The following is a 23,316-nucleotide window of genomic DNA, read 5'->3' as shown; positions in this document are numbered from 1 at the left end:
GAAAGAAAGACAGTTAGAAATGGGGAGATGGGAGAGGCAGCAAGAGAGAAGCTGGAAGAAGAGCAGACAGGACAGAAGGGCCCCACCAGGTAAATGATGACACCGACGGGCTGAATTCCGAGAAGGCAAGTCTGTTCCTGTCACAGGGGTAGAAGACAGAAGGCCCAGCCTTTCTGACTGAATGGCCTGGTAGGTGGCTCCTTTCCCTGGAGTCACTTGTGACCTCAGGTTCCCACGCCACAGGGGTTTGTGAGGCCAGCTGCTGGGTCCTCCAGCAGTCTCTACTTCCTGTCATACAGTTCGCACCCTGAGATCAGGCAGTGAGTCTGGTTGTGGAGGAGTGGGATGAGCATTTCTGCTAAAAATCTCCATGCTTCATTTCCCAACTCATTAAAAAGAAGTCTTTATCAATCAGAGAAGAAAATCCACTGCCAAGGGGCCTCTGGGCATTTGCAGGTCTTCCTGTTAGGTGAGGGAGGCAGGGACACTGGAGCCTGGCTCTGTCTTCTGGAAATGCTTTTCTGTCCTCCACTGTTTTCACCACATGGGCAGCACAGCGGCGGCCACAGCTGCCCCGCAAGAGGGTGAGAAATGCTCTGGGTCACGAGGCTGGCTCATGAGGTTGGCTCCTGACCCGGAAGTATTCCCATTGTGCTTTGTAGTGTTCCGCTGCAGCCACATGACCCGGAAGTGTTCCCATTGTGCTTCGTAGTAGCTCCACAGCTGCCACGTGACCCGGAAGTATTCCCAGTTTGTTTAGAGGCTGCCCCGCTGCCACGTGGAACTGCACCCATTTGAGTTGTCGTGTATCACAGTTTCCTGGCTTCTGGCAGACAGGCCTTAGAGGGGTGGGCAATGACTCACTGCAGAGAGACAAAGAGGCAGCCGGAACCATAGCTTCGAGCAGCTGCAGATGCTTCGGAGCACAAAAGCACAAGCACCGAAGTGGGGGGCGGCAGCAGGAGCGTCAGCTGCGGCGGATGGCGGAAGTGGAGCCGAGAACCAGGGAGCGAGCGTGGGAGTGGGCGGCGTGGAGCTGAAACTGAAGCCCAGAGTGGCGCATGGGTGGCTGTGTGTTCAGGACTAGTCCTCTGTAAGGTGAATGAGGTGGGAAGGGTGCGATGACCACTATGAGGCCACGACCGCTGCCAGCTCCAAAGCTAGCTTAGGAGATGCCTCCTTACTCGACATTGAGGAAACCAATAAACCTGAGCAAAGTTGGGGCTGAAACCCTTAGAAGTCAGTGCTGTCAAGAAAGAGGTGGGCACCGGTCATTAACCTTATGGCCATGTGACAGCGAGAGGAGCTACAGGAAAAACTGGCAGCTGTCAAGGAGAAGTGTCTGTTGAGCCAGAAGGTAAGTTAGAGAAGGTAAAGACACAGAGAGAGGATGACCCCTGGCTGGATGACACCGAAGCCTGAATAGAGAGCACCTGGCAGCTGCTGAAGGAGAAGGACTTGGCAGAGAAGAAGATGAGGCTGTTGGAGAGATGAACCAAGAGTTTGGCGTCGGCTCTCTGATGGAGGAGGGATTTGAGTGGGCTGGCAAGATTGTACAGTGCCTGGGACCTGCAGAGCCTCACTGTAGAGCATACTGTTGAGTTCTGAGGGAGCAGGACTGTGGTCCTCACCCTCAATTACAAAGGCGTGCTGCAGGAGAAGGATGAACCTGATGGATACGGAGTGGGCAGAGAAGAATGTGGAGCTGCATAAGAAGCCCAGCTATCTGCTCTCAGGATGAGAGCAGCGAAACCTGGCACGGCAGAAACCTCCCTCTGTTCTGGCCAAGTATGATGAGGAGCTGAGGATGAGCAGCTGCACTCCTGGCTGGAGCAGGGTGGCATAGCTGATGGCCTGTGGGAGTGTGAGCTGGAAGGGAGCTGGGCCAAACTGCATTTGTAGGCATAGTCCCTGAGCTCAGTGAGACTCGGGCTGGCTCCTAAGTACCTTATGCATGAGATGGTTGTCAAATCCCCGCCCAGAGAAGAAAAAACTCCCCAAGCAGAGCATTGACCTAAGCTTCAGAGACAGAGATTACAGGGAGCCAGAGCTTGTAAAAGGAGATGAACAAGTCACCTCTTTAGGCAGTGGCACTTGCAAGATACAGATGTCACCTGCCCTCCCACTCCCCGAAACCCAAACTAAAAATTTCTCACTCCTCTCTGCATACCCCTTTTCTATCCAAACACCCCTATAACACCCCCCAACTCTGTGCCTTGGGACCAGTGGTTTTCCTGCCTTGGCCCACCTTCACCCAGGCTTGAATAAACTTTGTTCATTGCTTCACCTTTGCCCGACTTAGTGGTCCCAGTGGTGCCTCAGTTTACTCTAACATTGGTGACTTTTAAAAAGACCAAGAGGAAGTGAAGAAAATATGTGAGAAGAGAAAGGATGTGGTCACGTGGGTAGATGACTCACTGTCCTCAAGACTCAAGATGGGGAATTTGGTTCAAGGCTGTGAGACCGGGTTTGATGCTGAGTGGCAGATGAGGCTGCCAAGGAGGAGCCTGTGCTCCAGCTCCCACCATCAAATGATACCCATGTGGAGAACATGGACATCAGTGATGAGGAGACTAATGGAGCACAGTTGACAGAGTCCCCCGAGGCACTGAGAAGAATGAGGTGCTGCTGGAGTTGCAGAAGCAGCAGGAGAAGGTGATGGCTAGGCAGCTGCACCTGCAGCAGTTGCAGCAGCTGCGGAACAGTGGTGAGAAGGTGGAGGTTGCTAAGGAGTTGGAGTCTTGCCGATGGGGCTAGATCTGGAGCAGAAGGGGGCCATAATGTTCAATGCTACACCTTGGGGGAGATCTCACTTATGGGCTGGCTGGCACCTGGGAGGAGCAAGAGGACTCTGAACTGGATGAAGAGCACTCAGCCAATGGCAGCTCTGAGTTGGATGGGGAAGAGAGCATTGACTGAACACCATCAACCTGGATGAGGATTTCTCTGCCTCCTCTACCACCATCCTGGAAGAAAAGCCCATTGTGAACAGAGGGCTGGCTACCACCCTGCTCCTCTATCAGAATGAAGGTCTGGATGCCACAGTTTAGAAGGTGGCCCAAGTGAAGGCCCCCAGTAAGTCCCTGCTCTCAGCTGTGTGCTGCATTGGAGACAAGATGGCCATCGATGACAAGTACAGTAGGCAAATGAAGTACTGTGGCTTTCCCCAGGACTTCAAGGAGAAGGATAGCTACAAACCTGACATTAAGAAGGAGTGTGTGAATGAGACAGGTCCAGAGCGCACACCCAAGGGGCATCCTACAACTCCCTGGGAAAGGCAGGACAAGATGAAGATGGAGTGGCAGATGTTACTGGAGGAAGAGGAATTCCTGAAGAAGGTAACCTCCAGTGATACAGCCCTGGGCAGGTGGCTTTACTCCAGGAGAAGCAGAAGACTCCATACATTGTGCCAAGTGGCAGTGGCAACATAATATGAACACTGTCATCAAGTGACCCATCCAACCTTTGGTTCCCTCCCCACTTTGATGTTGAGTAACTTCACTCCTTAAGTGGGTCTTCCACACCTAGAACCATGCTGAACCAATTCAGCTGGGTGTTTCTACTCAAATTGACAACTACCACATTAGGTGGTAACAAATTGTTCCCCAGTGTGACCGTAACAATTTATACTTCCACCAGGAACAAATGACAAATCTTGTTATTATTCAGTGTAGTAATGTCCAGTTTTTTTATTATCTGCTTATTTGGCGGTATGCAGTGCTATCTCATCATGGTGTTAAATTGATTTGTCTGAGTGGTAATGATCTTGATTGACATGTAAAGAAATGTTTATTCTTGTTAGATGAAATGTCTACTCTTATCTTTTGTTTCTCCTGCCCCTTTGGTTATTATTTTCATATTATGAACTTCTAGTATTTTGGGTGTGGATTCTTTATAGCTTTTTTTAAAAATTCTGTAGTGTCTTGGCGAACTAAAGTTATTTTTATACAGTCAAATTTATATATTCCTTCATGGCTCACACTTTTAAAAAATCTTGAATAAGATTTTTATTTATTCCAAGGTCATAAAGATATACTTCCCTATTGTCTTTTAAAAGTTTTATAGTTTTGTCTTTCATGGTTAAGTTTTTAATCCACCTGGAATTGATTTTTGACAAGGGAGGAATCCAATTTCATTTTTTTCCACATGGATACTCAATTAGCCCGGCCCCGTAGTTCATCCTTCTCCCTGATCTGAGAAGCCTGTTCTGTCATAAATCAAGTCTCCATGCCGCATCTGTTTCTAGGTTCCCTGGTATGTTCCCTCAGTTTAGTAGAGGCTCTGTGCTCAGTCCATGCTGTCTTAATTGCTATAGCTTTAAAATAAAATTTCCTACTTGATCTGGTAAGTCTCTCTTTATGCCAGCCAGATTGTCTCCTGCTTCTTTATTAGAGCTATCTTGGCGTGGCTTTTTGTTCCATTTGAATTTCAGAGTTGCCCTTTGTACCATAGAAGCAAACAGACTCCTTGGGATTTAATTTCTGGATAAATCTGAAAGAGTGTAAACATCTTTAAGATATTGAATATTCCTATCTGAGAGCATGGTGTAATTCTCCATTTATGTCTTTTTTTAAATTCATCTCAATAAAGTTTTAAATAAAGCTTTGTAAATTTTCTTACAATGGTCCTTCATGTCTTGTTGGATTTATTCCTAAGTATTAAAAAACTTAATAGCTTATTTAAATTGTATCTTTTAAAAATTATCTTCTTATTTTTCTTTTGGATATATAGAAATGTAATTGACTTTTGGACATTGATTTGTATCCATTGATTTGTATCCATACCTTGACAGACTTATGCTTATTCTCCTTACATTTTTCTGAAGTTTTTGAGTTCTGATTATAGACAATAATATCTTCTGCAGATAATGACAGCTAGGTTTCTTCCTTTTAAATATTTAATGTTTCAGTTCATTTTCTTGCCTTATTGTATTGGCCAAGACTTCGAGGATAGGGCAACTTGCTCGGGACCCCTTCTGTCTCTCTTCAGACAGAAGCTTACTTTCTCTCAACAAATATATTGTACTCTTATTGTTCTCTCAATAAATATATTGTACTCTGTTGTTCCTAAAGTTCATTCTTTAGTTTTAGAGAACACAAACTTGAGGACATAGTAGGTTGGGCATTTCATTATTATTTGGAAATCTTCCACTGAGATCCCTGGATGGAGGTGAGAGTTTGCTATTGCTTCATAAACTCTACAGTGGGACTCATTTAGGTCACAAAGTTTTAACTATAGTTATGTCCGACCGTATGCTCATCTGCCTTGTGAGTTCCCAGTCTTCCCCCACCTTGAACCCATGATTTTACTCTATAAAAGTTCCTGGAAAAGACAGAGTCCTTGGCAACCTGCTCTGGACCCCTTCTGTCTCTCTTTAGACAGAAGCTTGCTTTCTCTCAATAAATATATTCTACTCTTAAAAAAAAAAAAGACTTCTAGGATAGTGTTGAGCAGGGACATGACAGATGTTTTGTTCTTTTTTCTAATCTTTAGACATTTCACCATTAAATACGATTTTTTTCTATAGGTTTTAGGTAGTCTATTAATCATGTTAAGTAAATTTCCTCTTATTCCTAGTTTGCTATGATTTTTTAATATGTAATGAATAGATATAGAATGTTATCAAATATATTTTATCAAAAGTATTATATAGTTTTCCTTTTTAATCTGCTAATGTCAGTAAATTAGATGAAATAATTTTCAAATTTTAAACCAACCTCTCAACCTTTTTAAGAACTCAGTTTAGATGTATTCCATTTTCATACACATCTGTTGATGGTTTGCTAATATACACAAGGAGTTTTGCATCTGTGTTCATAAGTGAGATACTTTTCTTATGTTACCTTTTTCTGGTTTTGATACAAAGCATAGCCCAGCCTTATGAAACAAGTGGGAAATGCCCTCTTTCATTCTTTGAAAGAGTTATATGAAAACTGACAATTTCACCTTGACAATGTAAAAGAGCCAGATGTAAATCTGCCTGGGTCTGAGAACATTTTAAATTGCTGCTCCAAATTTTTAAATGGTTAAAATAGTATTCTGAAGGGTTTCCAGAAGTTGTATACCATAGATAAAATGTTCTTGATAAACCCTGTTTGCCAAAGATAAATTCTTGAGGAAGCATTTACCTGGAGGCCTCTCCTGTAGTGAAAAGGTACTACTTGTAATATCAGCAGAGAGGGTTGGAAAATTCCAGTGACATGCGCCCTGTACTGCCAGATTGAATCAGTTGGAGAAAACTCCAGAGTCCCACTGTTTAACTCAGGAAGAGTCCCACAGGCAGTGATTGAGTAGGTGGACTTCTGTAGTTCCTTGGGAAATCCATGAATATAACAATTGACTTTTGGTCTAACTTGGATTTGAGTTTTGACACTAAACTCACTGGCTATGAGACTCAAGCTCAAATTTCTCTTAATTTCAGTTTCCATTTGTGGAAGTGGGTAACAATAGTAGCATCCTCATGAGACTTTTGGGCACATTCACTCAGAACATGCATGCAAAATGCTTTGTACTGTCCGGCTCCTATGAAGCAACTATAATGTGGTTCCCATTGCTCCTATTATAAGCAGGAATCGTGTAAGGCAGAAGTGTGGGAGAAGAGGCAGGACAGGACCTCCTCAGTAGGATTAGATTTAAGAAGGAAAGACTCCACTGTAAGATCTAAGGACCAAATAGGCTAGATTCCCGAGAGGAAGACCCAGTGATTGGTGGCTGACCTATGTGTGGGGACATATAGTTAGGAGTTTTTCTTCCTTGACATCAGATCGAGCTATTCTTGTGCATCATAAGGCTTCCAGTGAAGGGTGGGGCCTAGTACTTCTCCATGGCTCTGCTTTGCATTGGCTTCTTGGGAAAAAACAAAATCCAACCACACTTCAAACTCTAAAGATGGGCTGGGGATTTAGTTGAGCAGCATAAGCACCTGCCTTGCAAGCTCGCAGTTGTGAGTTTGATCCCTTGTACTGATAAAAAAAAAAATTAAAAAAAACCCCTAAAGACAAAGCCTTCCCCGAGTTGGGTCCTCTGTTTGGGCAGCTTGTCCCCTGCCCTGCCATTTCTCTTGCCATCACTCCCTCATGCTTTCCTGAGTGCAAAGGCCTCCTGCCTTCAAAGTGAGATGTAGGTACCAAGGCAGAGTCTGGTGGGGTGAATAGTGCTAGTGTTTTTTGAAATGCCAGGGTACACAAAAACTTTATTATGATCCCTGTCTCCCAGTCATAACAGTCCACTTGAAGTTACCATTTGGCAATAATTGTAATTAAATTCTCTCACTGGGCTTCATTAATGGCCATAAAAATTTAAACAGGAAAGTTCCTCTTAAATCTGCTTTGGGTCCCCCTTGTATTTACTCACAGAAGATACTCGTTAAGCATCTACCAGATAATGTACACAGAGCCATGTTCTGGCGATCCATCCTTGTCAAGACCACTGCTCTCATGCACAGGGTAGACTGGGTTAAAATGCTACCATCCCTGTGCCACCCTAAAGTGAGGAAGTGTATGAACATAAGAATTTTCCTGTTCTTCCCACCTCATTTATAGACAAAGTGACCTTAAGACCTTAGAAAATAGCTTTTCACATTGGAGAGTGGCTATGAAGATAATTTCTTGCATTAAGGAAAATAAACCCCCTGGGAATTGTTGGATTCCCAGGGGCCAACACTAGTCCTGAGCCAGTGCAGCCTAGTTGTTAGGAACTTGGGTTGTGAATTCAGATTTCTTTGATAAGGGTCCCCTCTTTGTTACTCTTATCATATAATCATGTTACTCTTATCATATAATCATTAATTATCATATAATTAATCTTCTTGTTCATAATTTCCCTCATCTGGTTTAGATGAGTTACAGTAGGTGCTTCTGTAAGTATTTGTCACATATTTGTCACTTTGGGCAAGAGAGCTGGTGAAGCAAACTGAAATTAGAAAAGTTAAATTTTAAAATTCTCTTTGAAGGAATTTAGAGAGCTCAATAGTCATTTGATAATATTGAGTTCTTCTTGGCATCTTTACAAAGTTTACTTTTTAAAATCATGTGTCTATTGCTTTTAATTCTTTGTATCCTGATCTAATATCTGTAGACCCGCTTCTAATCCCCACATCTCTGTCTTTCTGTCTCTGTCTCTCTGCTTTCTCTCTCTCCTGGACCCCAGGAATTCATGTATGCAGGTTTCCTACCATTGAGCTAAACCTCCAGTGCTCTTAATCCTTTTAAAAATTTCTCAAATGGCATTATAGCAAGAGCAATGAACATTTTTAAAAAGAAGAGAAAACAGATAATGACTTCTGACATTACCAAAGCAGTTTTCTCTGTTCCCTTTGAGTGATTTGAGTTCCTGCAATAAATGAAGAATTTACAATCTTAGAAATGATAGAGTGTGATTCTTTCATGGTATCTTGAAGCACTGCTTGGGATCTTCCTTGTTGGGAGCCGCAGCCCCGAGCCCGGTCGCCTCACTTGGCGGACGTGAGGCCTGTAGTAAAGAGTGAGGCCTGAGGTAGATTACCCCTCCCATCGAATATGTTAGTTTCCTGCTTACCGCGTAAACAACCCGCTCAACAATATAGTCTGCCTGGCAACTGATGATGTTAGCCAATCAGCTTGCCTTGCTTACTTTAACATGATTGGACACTGTACCCGTATATATACCGGTGCCACCCCTGGGCGGAAGTAAAAGCCAGATAGAAGCCCGGAAATAGAAGCCCAAAAGGAGCCGCGGAGAGCGGACCGGTAGAGGCTTTGGGGCAGGCTGAAGCACAAAAGGAGCCGCGGGGAGCGGACCAAAGGAGGCTTCAGCTGGGAGAACCCAGGGCAGGCTGTACGGAGAAGGAAAATAAAAAGAAAAGGTTGTCCACTACCAGACTGTGTCGTGTGTCCTTCCTGCCGGCCGGGAGCGGACATCGACATTTGGTGGCCCGCACGGGGACTGATCACCCCCGAGACGTAAAGTGGACAACGCTCCAGTACAGAGCTGCGAGACAGGTGAGTTGGGGATAAGCCTGGGCTCTGGGTGGCGCGCACCTACAGGGCTTTTAGACTCCCCTCAGGCTCACGCGTAAGTGGCGGATTCCTTGGGCCTCACGCGGTGAGTAACATATTAAAAAATGGGAAACATGCTAGGTAGCGGCACTAAGAGCGAGGGTGGTTGTGGAGAAAGCTCTCAAGAGCTTACAAAAGTACGCAGGGTATCTGAGCAGGCCCAGTCAGGGAGCTCCCGAGAGGTGTCTGTCAAGGGGAACAAGGATGCTAAGGAGGAGGACGGGGCTCTAGCCTCGGAGTCGTCTGACTCCGAGGACGAGGGAAAGTTGAATGGCAGGGAGGCCAAAGAGACCAGCTGTCAGGAGCCTAAGTCGCTCAATAAGGAGTCGCAGGGTTCTTTTCCAGCGTTGCCCCGCGAATTGCGCTCTGCTCAACCTGGTCTTCGGAGGAGTAGAGAGCTCCTGAGTGCGCCCCGGCGCGAGAGGGAGGCAAAGCCTTCCGCCCCACCCTGGGGGCCGTTTCCGGAGGCGATTCCTCGCCACGAGGCGGCCGCCTGGGAGCCCCCCCCCCTTTCGCCAGAACAGGAAGTGATGCACGGGCCCCCATTCTCCGCCCAATCACGGCCGCCGTCTTATGCTCCGCCGCCGGCGGGTCGGTATTTTCACAGGCGGCTTTGGCAGGGGGGACGCTTGTCTCATGAGGTACATCCACCTGGGATAGATAGTGACCCCTACGAGATATTTCCTGTACAAGTAGCTATGGGCCAGGGACGCAATGTATGGGAGCCTTTTGAGATAAAACAGATTAGAGAGCTTAAAAATACAGTTACAACTTTTGGGCCGACTGCGCCTTACACCATTGCCATGCTGGAAAATCTGTCTTCTGGGCCCCTCACCCCCGCGGACTGGATTCAGCTGGCAAAGGCCTGTCTGCCCTCGGGTAGTTACCTGGATTGGCGAGCCTGGTATGCAGAGTTCTCTGCAGAGCAGGCTGAAAAAAACGCCAATCGAGGAAACCGGGGGTGGAACAAGAAAATGCTTATGGGAGAAGGTCGGCACGCTGATGACCAGACCCAGTTCCCCGGCGCTGTCTATGAGCAAATCAATGCCATAGGACTCCGCGCCTGGAAGCAAGTAAGTGGTGCTAGAACAGCCTCCTTGTGTCTTTCAAAAATAATTCAGGGTACCACAGAGCCATTTGTTGACTTTGTGGCCCGAATGCAAGATGCTGCCGATAAGATATTTTCTGATCCGGGAGTGGCTCGACCGCTGGTAAGGCAGCTGATTTTCAAACAGTGTACAAAGGAGTGCAAGGCAGCGATAGCTCCTCATAAGAACAAGGACCTCAATGCCTGGATTAAGATATGCAGAGAGATAGGGGGGCCGCTCTCCAACTCGGGAGTGGCTGCTCTCCTGGCCGCGGCTATACAGCAGAGGGGACCTCGCGGGTTAGAAGGGGAATGTAAGGCTAAAGGGTGTTTTGCCTGCGGGGAGCCAGGACACATTAAACGTCACTGCCCAAACAATGCAGATGCTAGGCCTCGTCCTAGGAATGAAAAACCATATGTTTGTGGGCGATGCAAGAAGGGATCACACAAAGCTGAGGAGTGTAGGTCGGTCTTTGATGCTCAGGGCAACCGTATTTGTGGACAAGATGCTAGAGAGCCAAAAAACGGCCAGAGGGGGCCCCCTTCATAGGCGGGCCCCCGCCCCAGAGACAGGACAGCTCAGGGTGGCAGCCTTCAACAAGGGCCACCCCTGGGTCAGCAGGTGTGGACCTCAGTGTCGCCTCAGGACTTATATTAGTGCCTGATATGGGTGTTCAAGTGGTTGAAACCACTTTTAAGGGACCGTTACCCAAAAATTCCGTGGGTCTGGTGATCGGGAGATCCTCCACGGCCCTTCGGGGTCTCACAGTAGTCCCGGGGGTCATAGACTCAGACTACACAGGACATATTAAAATTATGGTTCAATCTCTTGTGGGTACTATGGTAATTAATAAAGGAGACAAGATAGCGCAGCTCTTGCTGCTCCCCAGTCTCCACAAGAGATTTCCCTCAAAGCAGAAAATTAGAGAAAGTCAAGGTTTCGGTTCCTCAGGGGAAGTCTTTGAGGGACTCCATATGACACTTGGTAAAAGGCCTATGCTCTCACTTAAGGTCAATGGCAAAAATATAACAGGGCTCCTAGACACAGGAGCTGACCGTTCCATTATCTCCAAAAAGGATTGGCCTTCCAACTGGCCCACCAACACTGCAGATAACACGCTGCAGGGCCTGGGGATGGTGTCAGCTCCTCAGGTTAGTGCTTCAACCCTGCTCTGGTGCGATGAGGAGGGTCATCAGGGCCATTTCCAACCGTTTGTGTTGTAGTTGCCAGTGTCTTTATGGGGAAGGGACATCCTCACTCAGATGGATGTCACGCTTACGTCAAACTGCTCCCCCCAGGCTAAGGATATACTCAGGAACCAGGGATATACCCCCGACAAAGGCTTGGGCAATGCCCTACAGGGTCGGACATCCCCAATACCAGTAGAAAACAAAAAAGGTAGGCAAGGATTGGGTTTTTCTTAGGGGCCGCTAAAGAAGCTCTCCTACCCACTTCGATCAAAATCACCTGGAGATCAAATGATCCGGTTTGGGTACCTCAGTGGCCCCTGCCTAAGAAAAAGCTATTAGCCTTGTCAAAAATAGTCAGTACACAACTTAGATTAGGACATATTAAGCCGTCAACCTCCCCATGGAACACCCCCATTTTTATAATTAAGAAAAAGTCTGGCAAGTGGAGGCTGCTCCATGATCTAAGGGCGGTCAACGCACAGATGCAGTCCCTGGGGGCGGTCCAGAGGGGGCTGCCAGCTCTCTCAGCCATCCCTCAGTCCTGGCCAGTTTATGTTATAGATCTTAGAGAGCTGTTCCTGTCTATCCAGACATTGCTTCAGAACAGACACCATAAGGTCTTCACCACCCACATAAGAGCACATACATCCCTGCCAGGGCCTATGGCACAGGGGAATGCGGCTGCTGACACTGCCACTCGCCCGTTATGGATTTTTACCTTACTAACACCAATCGAGCGAGCCCGTGCCTTCCATGATAAGTTTCATGTCAGTGCCAGGACACTAGCAAACCATTTCCATGTTTCTAAAACAGATGCACGAGATATCGTGCGACTATGTGACTCCTGTGCCACATACAAACCTGCCATACCGATGGGAGTAAACCCTCGAGGTTTGATCCCTGGTGATGTTTGGCAGATAGACATCACACATATACAGGAGTTTGGGACTCTTAAATATGTTCATGTTTCCACAGACACCTGTTCTCACGTCATATTTGCAACAGCAGAAACAGGTAAAAAAGTGTCTAATGTGATCAATCATTGCCTGGCAGCTTGGGCCGCATGGGGCAAACCAAAAATATTAAAAACTGATAATAGACCAGCCTATATAGGCAAAGCTTTCAATGAGTTCTACAAAATGATAGAGGTTCAATTAAAACATGATATCCCATACAATCCCCAAGGTCAAGAAATCATTGAGAGGGCTCATAAAAGCCTCAAAGAAATTTTACAAAAACAAAAAGGGGGAGTAGGCCAAGGCCTGGCCCCAAAGGCACGATTATCCATGGCACTATTCACACACAATTTTTTAAATTTAAATAATGATAATCGCTCCCCAGCTGTGGAGCACTGCAACCCTTCCCCCAACCATAAAGGGTGGGTGAAGTGGAAAGATGTCCTGACAGGACAATGGATGGGCCCGGATCCAGTGGTCAGCTGGAACCGAGGCGCGGTTTGTGTTTTCCCACAGGAATCGGGACGAGAACCACTGTGGGTACCGGAGAGACTGACACAGACAACAAAGCCCTCGACTAAAGATCAGACCTGCCCTACTGGAGATCCATCACAGACCAACCAACAAGATGAATAGAAATAGCGGTAGCCCGAAATGGACAAGAAGATCCTCAGGCATATGCATGGCTCGCTCGCCTAGCCTACGACCGAGTCTAGGGACGGTGAGCTTCCCACACTCCTCCTCTAAAAAATTATGATATAGCAGGGTAGATGAGTCAATGACGGGTAAGAGCGTGCCTCCCCAGCACGACTCGACCTAAGCCAGGCCCTACCCCATCCTGCACGTAAGCCGCTGGACTGTTAGATGCTGCCCAGGTCTAAATTTCTCTCCGAGGGGATTTCTTTACAGAGAGAAAATGAGTGCAAGCTTGTGTGCATCCAGGTTCCGTCCAGTTTGTGCCTGGCCCTAAAAAAAGAACGAGGGCCTCAGGGCCTTGGCAGACCATGGGACGGCCGACCAGGGTCTAAGCCAAGGACCTACGGTGGGCCTACGCATAGGGCATAAGCCTCTGCACCCAGTCCAGAAAGGGCTACGATGCGCACATTCATAAAAAATAAAAAAGGGGGAGATGTTGGGAGCCGCAGCCCCGAGCCCGGTCGCCTCACTTGGCGGACGTGAGGCCTGTAGTAAAGAGTGAGGCCTGAGGTAGATTACCCCTCCCATCGAATATGTTAGTTTCCTGCTTACCGCGTAAACAACCCGCTCAACAATATAGTCTGCCTGGCAACTGATGATGTTAGCCAATCAGCTTGCCTTGCTTACTTTAACATGATTGGACACTGTACCCGTATATATACCGGTGCCACCCCTGGGCGGAAGTAAAAGCCAGATAGAAGCCCGGAAATAGAAGCCCAAAAGGAGCCGCGGAGAGCGGACCGGTAGAGGCTTTGGGGCAGGCTGAAGCACAAAAGGAGCCGCGGGGAGCGGACCAAAGGAGGCTTCAGCTGGGAGAACCCAGGGCAGGCTGTACGGAGAAAGAAAATAAAAAAAAAAGGTTGTCCACTACCAGACTGTGTCGTGTGTCCTTCCTGCCGGCCGGGAGCGGACATCGACACTTCCTTTTTTTTTTTTTGGCAAGTCTGCCTTCCTTTTCAAATTACTTTATAGGAGACTTCTGGGAAAATAGCACACTGAAGCCATTACCTCAGTTGGTCACATAATAATTTTCCCTTTCTGTAGGATTAATGGAACACCAGTCCATCAAGATGAGGGCATCCTGTCTGGAGATTTACAACTAGTGCAAGGGACATGTGACATTTCCAAAAGCATCGCTTAATCCTTTTTGGACAGCATGTTTCTGGCTGGATATATTCTGCAGAAGTCAGGGAAATTTGCTCCTCACCTTCTCTAATTAGGTCCGAACAGTTTTTGGTTGACTGCCCCAAAAGGCCCACCACACTGGCCTGACAGTGGGGCAGCCTGTGGTTCCCGCGGTCCCCTGAACCCTCTGCTGTCTTTCATCCCTGAGCAGACTTCAGGAGCTCGGAGCCCTAAGCTGTTTGGACAGTTGATGCACCCCATCTTCCACAGCACTGCATTTGAAGGGAAATGAAGGGAGAGTGAATCTTTTCAGATCACCTTTGTTTCCAGATGTCCTGATATTTTTAACTCATTGTGCTAACAAGACAACACTGACTTGTATTGAGGAGGAAATCCTTAATTTTGATCCAGTCTTAGAACAAATGTGAATGAAGTTGTTGTTTGTATTCCAAGCTTTGAGAACAATATCTAAGCACTCAACAAATGTTTGTGCATCTGCTTCTGGGGGGATCAGTGTCTCAGCCATCTGGGACAGATGTGAAGAAACTGTCTTTCACTTCTCTTTCTTGTTGGTATTGAGTTTGGAACACAGTTTATGTGTTGGTAGGTAGGTTGACTTTCCATTCTTTACTTTTCTTTGATATTCCCTAACAGCCTCTTTCCCCAGCCAGTGATTTTCCCACAAACCTTGGGTGCCATCTTCTCAAAAGAAGGCCATGGTCTCCTGCTCCAAGATTAGGACAAATAGGTCCCCCATGAAGCAGTGGTTTGAGAATGTCTGGTTCCCCAGGTGACAGGTGCTCTCAGTGTCTAAATTCTAAATGAGGCAGTATGAAGATGAAAAGGGCTTGAAAAGAGAAGTCACTGATGGGGAAAAACTAAACATTTCTGAAATTACAACCACCGGAAGTGCTAATGTTTACAGGCTGTTTGCTAGGCCACTCATTTTGGAGCACTTATTTTCTCATGTAATCTTCATAACAAACCAAAGAGGCTAAGTATTGTTGTTATTGTCACCACTCATGTCTTACAGATGAGAATATCATGGCAAAAACTTATTTCAGTAGTTTGGCCCAGGCCAGGGAGAGGGAGCAAGTAAGCTAAGTTAGGACTCAAGTTGATAGTTAGACTTGTGCTCCGCCATCTGAGACCGGCCTACAGTATACATTGTGTGCATTTTGGAGCTGGAGTATCAAATGGTGCTGGCAGTCACAGCTGGAAGGTTCACAGAAGTCGCAGGAGTCGGGGCTGGGATCTCAAATGAGAGCCTCTTGATTTCTGTACTTCATTTGCTGAACTGAGCCAGGATGGGTTTGCTTGGTTACTGGAAACTCCAAAAATGGCTGAGAAATTCCTAGTCGTTTTTCTCACAGAGGCTTTCTGGGCACACTTTTATGACTTTCACAAGGCATAAATAGTAGGGCGTAGGGCTGGGCTGTGGCGTTGAGCAGAGATTTGGAAAGCCTGAAGGAGAGCAGTGACAACATGTGGGGCATTTCACACAATGCTCAGATGGCCATTGGCCAAAAAGAGAAGTCACCACACCTAGTGCCACCTTGCTTCTGGTTGCAGGCCAGTCAAAGTGGCCATCATTCATGTAATAAACCATTTAAAAAAAGTTATGGCCACGGGATTCAGGTTCATATTAACTATCTGAATCTTAACAAGTCCACAGCCCCTGCCTTTAGTATGTGAGAGCTACGGGGTGGGTGTGTGTGAAAGTTCATTTAATTTAATACCCTGAGCTTTGAAGAGGGATTTGGTAGCAGAGCCAGGTCGAAGTCCACCACAGGGGGAGAGACCATGACCTGGTAACTGGTTTGAACCCTTGGTTTGCTGAATTGCTTTCCAGACTATGTTTCACGTATTTCTAACAAATATTTATTGAGGTTTCCAAGTGCCTGCCTCTGTCCTCAGGGAGTTTATATTCTAATGGGAGGAACAGGCAAAAAAAAAAAAAAAAAAAATCAAAGGCATGCAAAACACTCAGGGAAATGGACTGATTGAAATACATTCTATTAAAAAAAATAGAACAGGGAGATAGTGGTTCTGGACAGGGAGTTTTTGATTCCATGTCCTCCTAGAATGACTTTGGCTATGAATTCATCCCCAATTAACATGCTACCCATCCCTTGCACCAAGCATGTCTCCGTGGGGCCCTCAGCTTGTGGGGCAGGTCTCCTTCTCCAACAGTGCATAAAAAGGGTGGAGCTGGGGACGCAGCAACCAAAGTCATATTTTTCTAAGTATAGGAGGCTACAGTATTGGAGACACAGGTGCCTGACCTCAAGCACAGAAGTGCTGGTGATTTTGTTCTGACAGAGCCCAGACTTTAAAGCACTAACACATGGGCACACCCTCAGCAAGGGAGGGTATTGATTAAGCTCAAAATCCCCAGGGCTGGCAGAGCGTGAACAAGCTAGGCAAGAATGGAATCAGCAGAATTTAATGTCAACACCCTTCCCTGTATGGTGTCTGTAGAGACCCCACAGCCTGCATTCACTTGTCACTCTCCTGTAGGCCCCTGCCCTTATTCACTTAAATATGTATTTCTTTAACTGCTCATCCTTACAAGAATTCCCTCACTAGTATATTCACATCTTTTTAAAAATCAAATCCCTCCACTATGTATGCTTTCATTCGTTCAGTCTCTTATGTTTATTGACTCATATACAAAGGTGCATACACATTTACTGACTTTCGCACAATTTTTCACTCACACATGTATTCAGGTCACATGTACTAAACATCTCTCCAGGCCAGGCTTAACCAGGCTTATCTGTGAAATGATCAGGCACTACCAGTCACCTTGTCCTTATGAAGTTAAGAGCAGTAAGTCAGGATGTAGGTAAATTCTAAAACAAGTTGGGAAATGATGTATGGGAAGCGATACATCAGATGTCAGTGTTCAGATAATGCCTGCCGGTTGGTCAGGGCTCTTTCCTCCCTGCAGGAAAAAAAATGACCAGACCCACCAACTAGGAAATGCAATGTGTTAGCCCAGGGATCAACCAGCTTTCTGTAAAGGATGAGGTAGTGAACATTTTAGGTTTTGCATGCACTCTCTGTCAAAACCACCTAACCCTGCCCATTGTAGCATCAGAAGCAACCGTATGTAACACACAAAGAATAACTTGCTGGGTGCCAATAAAGCTTTGTTTTTGGACACTGAAAATGGAATTTCATATAATTTTTACCTATCCTGGAGCATTATTATTCTTTTAATTTTTTCTTTCAATCATAAAAACTCTTTTTACTGGTGGTCATACAAAACTAGGCAGTGGGTTATATTTGGTTTACAAGCTCTGGTTTGCCAATCTTCTTTTGGATCAAAGAAATGAATGCCCAGTATAATTTCCAGGTGTCACCAGTATAAGTAGTTTGATGTGGGTAGTCCTTGCCTGGATGGCTGCTTTCTGTACTAGAATAGAGATGATAAGGGCCCAGAGGAAACCAAATCCCAGGCATAGGGAATAAAACTTTGAAAATAAAAGTGTAGACATTTTCCTACTTTGTTAGCATTCTGCCACTTGAATGGTTAAACTTGTGAACTCACTCTGTGGTCCAGAGTATGTCTGTCTCCAATCTGCTCAGGGTTTGTCTCCTGAATGCATGCCCTGGCACGTGAGAAGGATTCAATAAATTGTAACTGAATGGATGGTCATCTGACACGTGTGGACCTGCTGTGAAAATGAACAGAAGCACTGAAACAGCAGGAGGACTCTTCTGTCAGTGCCAGTTTGGGTTCAGAAAAGAGGGATGGGAGAAAGTATGACCGTGCAGTTAGGTGGCTTGAGCTGACCCACGGAGTGGTGGGAATGATTTGTTCTCATTTCTGACCTGCCCTCTGTGTCCTCAGAGCTGCCCTATGTAGGGCTTATCGTGAGAAAGCAAGGCCTCCTTTGCCGGTGTCTTGGAAACAGAAAAACTGGTATTTGCAATATTCTTTGCATATGTAAGCAGGTTTTATTATGTTCCTTGTTGTGCAATTTTCTACTATGGCTTGATTATTTCTGGGTGAGACAAGAGGGAAAAGGAGTGAAAGTTTATCCCCCAAAGCTTGTAATTTAAAAATTATATTTCAACTATAAATGAAAATTATAATACTAGTTTTTTAAATGAAAAAAAAAAGGCCCAGGTCGAAAGTGTGAGAGGGGGTGGGGGGAAAGAAAAACCAAGACATACTGTGTACAGGTACAAATTCCATAGGACGAATGTCATCTTTATATTTGAAGTGCACCAATAAAATTAATTTAAAAAAGTAAAAACTGGCCCATTTTCTTGTAATATTTTGGTTTCTTTTTCTTAGAATGTGGCTATTGACAAAACCAAATTTCCACGCATTAAAAGAATTAACCCTGTCTAGGTTTTCCATGAATACAGGTGAGGATCCTGCCTCTTTTGTGTCCCCTGTAGAAACCACCACTTGTGAAAAAGGCTTGATTTTCAGCTTATTTCTACCGAAAACATACTATGTAGCAGCTTGTTTGGTGAACAAACTCAGATTACTCTATTCCAAGGCAGCCTGCAAATAATGCCAAATTACTCAGTGATATAAAATCATGAAATCTTCAAGTGTGTGTGTGTATGGCAAACCCATGCTGTGTGTTTCCTACTCTTCGGCCAATGACAGTCTTTTCTAATCAGTCCTATCATTCCTTCCCACTGTGGCTGGCTGCTACTGGAGAATCTCTTCTACATTCTCATGGTAGACAGTGGAGATGGCCACACTTGCTGCTTGGGGAGAGAAAGAGTGTAGACTTGGAAGACTGTCAGATCTATGTTCTGACCCAAATCCTGAAATGTGCTTACTGAGTAGCTTTGAGCTAGTTACTTAGCCTCTTTCAGTCTCACTTCTTCCATCTAAATGGGGAATAACAGCACTCACAGAGACTACTAGGTTGTATGACAGAGCACAGTGCTAGGTTGGCCACAAAACAGCGGGGATATGTTAGTCACTGCTTGCACATTTCAGTAGCAGGACAGTGGCAAATCCACCAGTCCAGCCTTTGGAAAGTTCCAGTTCTCTCCAAAAACCCTTATGTTCTTAGCATGTGTTTGAGGAGAATGATCTGCTGTGGCTGTTCAGGAAAAGTGATTTCTTCACAGAGCCTTTACCTAACTGCTATTGATTCTGCATCTACTATATGCTAGACGCGGTGCTGCATTCTGCAAATCAGTGATTTTCATCTGGGTGGTAACCTTAAGCCTTGGCATGTCTTCAAGTGATTGGTGGGTTCTACAGGGATCTAGTGGGTAGAAGACAGTGATAGCCGCTAAAACTCTGTAATGCACAAGATAACCTCAGCAAAGAATGATCTGGCCCAAAATGTCAACAGTGGCAGAACCCATCTGTATGTGAGTATCTTATTCGGTCCTTAACAAGTCTCAGTGAAATAAGATTAGTTTTCTCATTTGAAGATACAAAGTTAAGCTCTTGCAAGGTTGGTCACATGGCCAAGGGGGTTGTATTATTGAGGTCTGTCCATGCCCGGCGTGTGCCCTTCAGCTATCCTCTGTCCCTACCTGCTGTCCTGTGCACCTCTTTTCACCTTCTCTTCTACTTCTATTTTATTTTGCTTCTCTTGCTTTCCTTCTTGCTGAGTTCTGTGGGAGGCACTATGTGCCGCAGGCCCCACTAGATGTCAGTGATCTCTTCTGGTTCTCAGAGTTAAAGTCTGTCTTGAATATCCTAGGTGCAGGTTGGGCCATTCCCTCTTTTACCCAGGCAGGGCTGGGTCTCCTTAGTGGCTCACCTGCCAGGATTAATTGGGCAAAATGATGATGTAAAGTTTAACCTTACATTGGAGAAATGCTGAATCAAGGAAGCAAATGAGGTTAATTACTGAACCTGATGTTGTCAACAGAAACCAGAGAGGTATTTTTCGCCCCAGAGCACCTGAGGGAGCTTGGATGGGGTTGGGGATGCTGGTCCTACGAAAGTTACCAGGTACCAGGAGGATGGGCACAGCTTCATGTGGCTTCAGCACAAAAGGGATGGGCTCCTGGGGCTGAGGAGGAGTAAGAAAGACTCGGGTGTGCCTCCTTCCCTTAACCTCCAGGTCTCTTGCAGGCAGGCTTCTCTGGCCTCCTGGGCTAAAGAGGACATTCACTGCAGGCTTCCTTCATTCTCAGCCTCGTCCTCAAACTACAGCACTTTGCACACAGAATTGCATCATCAGGGATTTAGCTCAGTGGCATAAGCGCCTGCCTTGCAAGCAGGCAATCATGAGTTCGATCCCTAGTACCGATAAAAAGGAAAAAGACAAAAAAAAAAAAACAAAAACCAATTCCATCATCAGCATTGTAATGCTTTGTTTCCTGTGTCACCCCTGCTGGCCTGGAAGGTTCCCCAGTGTAGCGACCATGTCTGTCTTATTCCTTGGATCACCAGTGCCAAATTCTGTTTGGTACCTGGTGGACACTCTACAGTCTTATATGGACTGGTCCACTGACAGGCTGTGAGGGGCTCAGGCAATCAGGACCCACAACAGGCAGGGGCACCCATTAGGTGAGGATAGGGCTCATGGGAAAAGCTGATAGGTGCATATAGAAATGGTCCGCAGCCTACACCTTGCTTCTTTGTCAGGTCTCTCTTCTTGCATTCATTCACCACCTATCTTACGTGGCTTTACATGGAATTAGAGCAGAAGGTTTGAAAATTGCCCCAGGGGCCTTCTGAATACAAGACAAAGGTCAAACTTTTTCTCTACTTCTGGAATTGTCACTGCTTATCAAAGAAGTACAGGGGCTTTTCGAAGCCTTTGCTCTCCACAGCAGGCTGCAACACGTCAGCTGCTCTGAGGTGTGTATGATGAATCACTCTTAGCAAGGCCTGTTTGCACAAGCCAGTCCTCAGGGCAGTGGAATGAGGGAAGGAGGAGAGTTGAAGATTCCTGGCTTGGCAAAAGAATAGCAATAAGTGCACGTTTACTTATTGAGCCAATTACCATGACTAAACTCTGGTCACTATCTCATGTACATGCTTTGCCTTATTTTAATCTTTATAGCAATTTAATAAAAATTACTACTATCAGTTTCATTTTACAGATATAAAAAACGGAGGACCCTGGAGATTATATATCTTGCCTAAGGTTTTTCCGTTCAGGAAGAAGCAATGAGTTCCTTCTTGGAGCTGGCTGACCCCAAAGCCTATGGTTTTGAAAAGCTCTTTGCTAAAAAGCTCTTTGCTTCAGGGAAGACCTTTTACCCGTCACCTCTTGGGGCTGAGAAAACTTTAAAGTAGCCAGAATAAGCCCAGATATTATATATGAAAGTTGGGGGGCTTGCACAGAAGAGAGGAGGAATCCCGGCAATGACCATCATTAATTAAATAAGAGCATCTCTTCTCAAGTTATCTTTACAGTGTGCTGTTAACTAATTAAGCCGCATGATACTCTGCCAGGTCACTTTTGTCATTCCATCTAGCAAATGAAAAAACTGGGACCTGGGCAGGCAGAATTCTTTACGCAGGGCCACACTATTAGCGTGGGTGGGTGAGAGGGTGGGGGTGGGATGTGCTGACAGGAGGATCTAGGATCAGTTACTCCTGGACCTGGCTGGTGACGAGTCCATCATGTTTCTTGTGCAAATAATGTTCATTGCAACTGGGCATGATGTGAGTGAAGGATAGGGCGCTAAATTATGTATTATAGGCACTTTAGTTCTGTTTTAAATTGTTACTAGTCCATCTGTTTATTTGGAGGAATGACCTTGAATCTGTTAAAAAAAAGTACCTTTTCCTGTCAGTTTTTGTACACAGAAAATGAGTCAAGATCACTCCTATATCTTCCAGTAGTTCTGAAAAATATACTTTAGAGAAATCAGATCAGAAGGGTCATCTTGATTTCAGGAGGTACTTGTCTCATTGCCTGAAGCTAGCGTGACCTTAGTCTTACAAGTAATGACATTCTAAAATCTCTGCTGAAAGGAAAGAGGGGAAAGTTAAGAGCAGCGGCTGCAGCTTGGTGATGATTGCTAATCCTTGCAAGCACTGTGCATGAAAAGTCTTCCCCATTTTGCAGATGAGGACACTGAGGCTCAAGGGTTTAGAACTTAAGTGGTTCAGTGTCATTCAGTTAGTAGGTGGCCAAGTCATGAGTAGAAGTTTTGCTTGACTCAAAGCCTTTTTTTTTTAATACTTAGCTGCCTTTCTCTATAGAAAAAAATGAAAACCAACTAAAACACAATACCAACAGATTACCTAGGCTCCTCCAGCATACCAGTGTCCTATTTCTAACAGTGTATGCAATAGCGGAGACCTCTCATTGTACTTCCCCGCATCACTTGTGTTTTGATTTATGTTCATGTTCTCTTCTGAACACAGGAACATGAAATTAATAAACGTATCTTTGAGAAAATGAAGTTGTTACGCATCTCCACCCTGGAGCCCTTCATTGTCTTTTTCTGGCTGGATAAGGCCTCTTTCTCGGGTCTTGGCCCAAGTGTGGAAGGCGAGGGAGGGTGCTCCTGGCCAAAGTGCCTGGGGCTCTGAGGCCAGCCTGAGGGCAGTGATAAGGATGTAAACAAGGAGCCTGGCATAAGCAGGCAGGGAAGATAGGGCCAGCTGGCAGGGGCCAGTGGAAAAAGGGTTAGCAGTTCAGTTATGACGAACATGCCAGGCAGGAAGGTAGAGGTAGTGAAACATGAGTGCTGTCTGCGAGTTAGGGGAATGACCAGGAACAAACAGGGCAGGGGCAGACATCGCGAGCTTTGAACCTTTGCACCCCTTCCCACCCCATGTATTCCGAGGGCCTGTAATGTGGCATCTCAGTGAGGTCATCTGAGGAAAGCTCACTATGCATGGGGATCTTACCCACAGTGAACTCTCAGCAGTCAATATTATAGAAGCATTGCAGCTTTGAATAATTTCAACAGGAGTGATTGATTTGAAATGTCACTATTTTGCCATCCAAAATGAAATAACCTTCAAATCGTTAGATGAAAGGCTGATGGGAACCTTAAAATGGATGATGCAGGCTGATGGTATCTCAAGCTGAATCAATTTTAATGCAAGAAGAGTAGCAATCAGGCATTTTGTGCCTCCTAATGTGCTGCAATAAAAAAGTATTTAATTCTTAACAAAAGTGCCAGAATAACAAAAATGGGGAAATAATAGCCTTTGTTGTATGTTGCTGGGACAGTTGAATATCTGCACATGCAAAAAGAATGAATTTGGATCCCTTACCTCACAATCCATACAAAAGCTAAACTCCACCTTGGATTA

At 45.6% G+C, this 23,316-nt stretch overlaps 1 protein-coding gene and 1 long non-coding RNA gene across 10 annotated transcripts in view; one reads left to right on the top strand and one right to left on the bottom strand.

The window, feature by feature from the left end:
* The window catches only part of Sh3rf2 (SH3 domain containing ring finger 2), a 109,834-nt gene that overhangs the window by 18,442 nt on the left and 68,076 nt on the right, over positions 1 to 23,316 (bottom strand). The window lies entirely within an intron of this gene.
* Positions 729 to 23,316, top strand: part of LOC134471917 (uncharacterized) — a 128,772-nt gene continuing 106,184 nt past the window's right edge. For all 3 annotated transcript variants that reach the window (XR_010041661.1, XR_010041660.1, XR_010041659.1), the window contains exon 1: positions 729 to 1,098. This is a non-coding gene — a long non-coding RNA (uncharacterized LOC134471917). The remainder of the gene's footprint in view (positions 1,099 to 23,316) is intronic.

The sequence above is a fragment of the Cavia porcellus genome, unplaced genomic scaffold (assembly GCF_034190915.1).
Source record: "Cavia porcellus strain 051 isolate PalLab524CR breed Dunkin Hartley unplaced genomic scaffold, mCavPor4.1 scaffold_21, whole genome shotgun sequence".
NCBI lineage: Eukaryota > Metazoa > Chordata > Mammalia > Rodentia > Caviidae > Cavia > Cavia porcellus.
The sequence above is the reverse complement of the archived record's forward strand: the minus strand, read 5'-3'. Positions and strand labels throughout refer to the sequence as shown.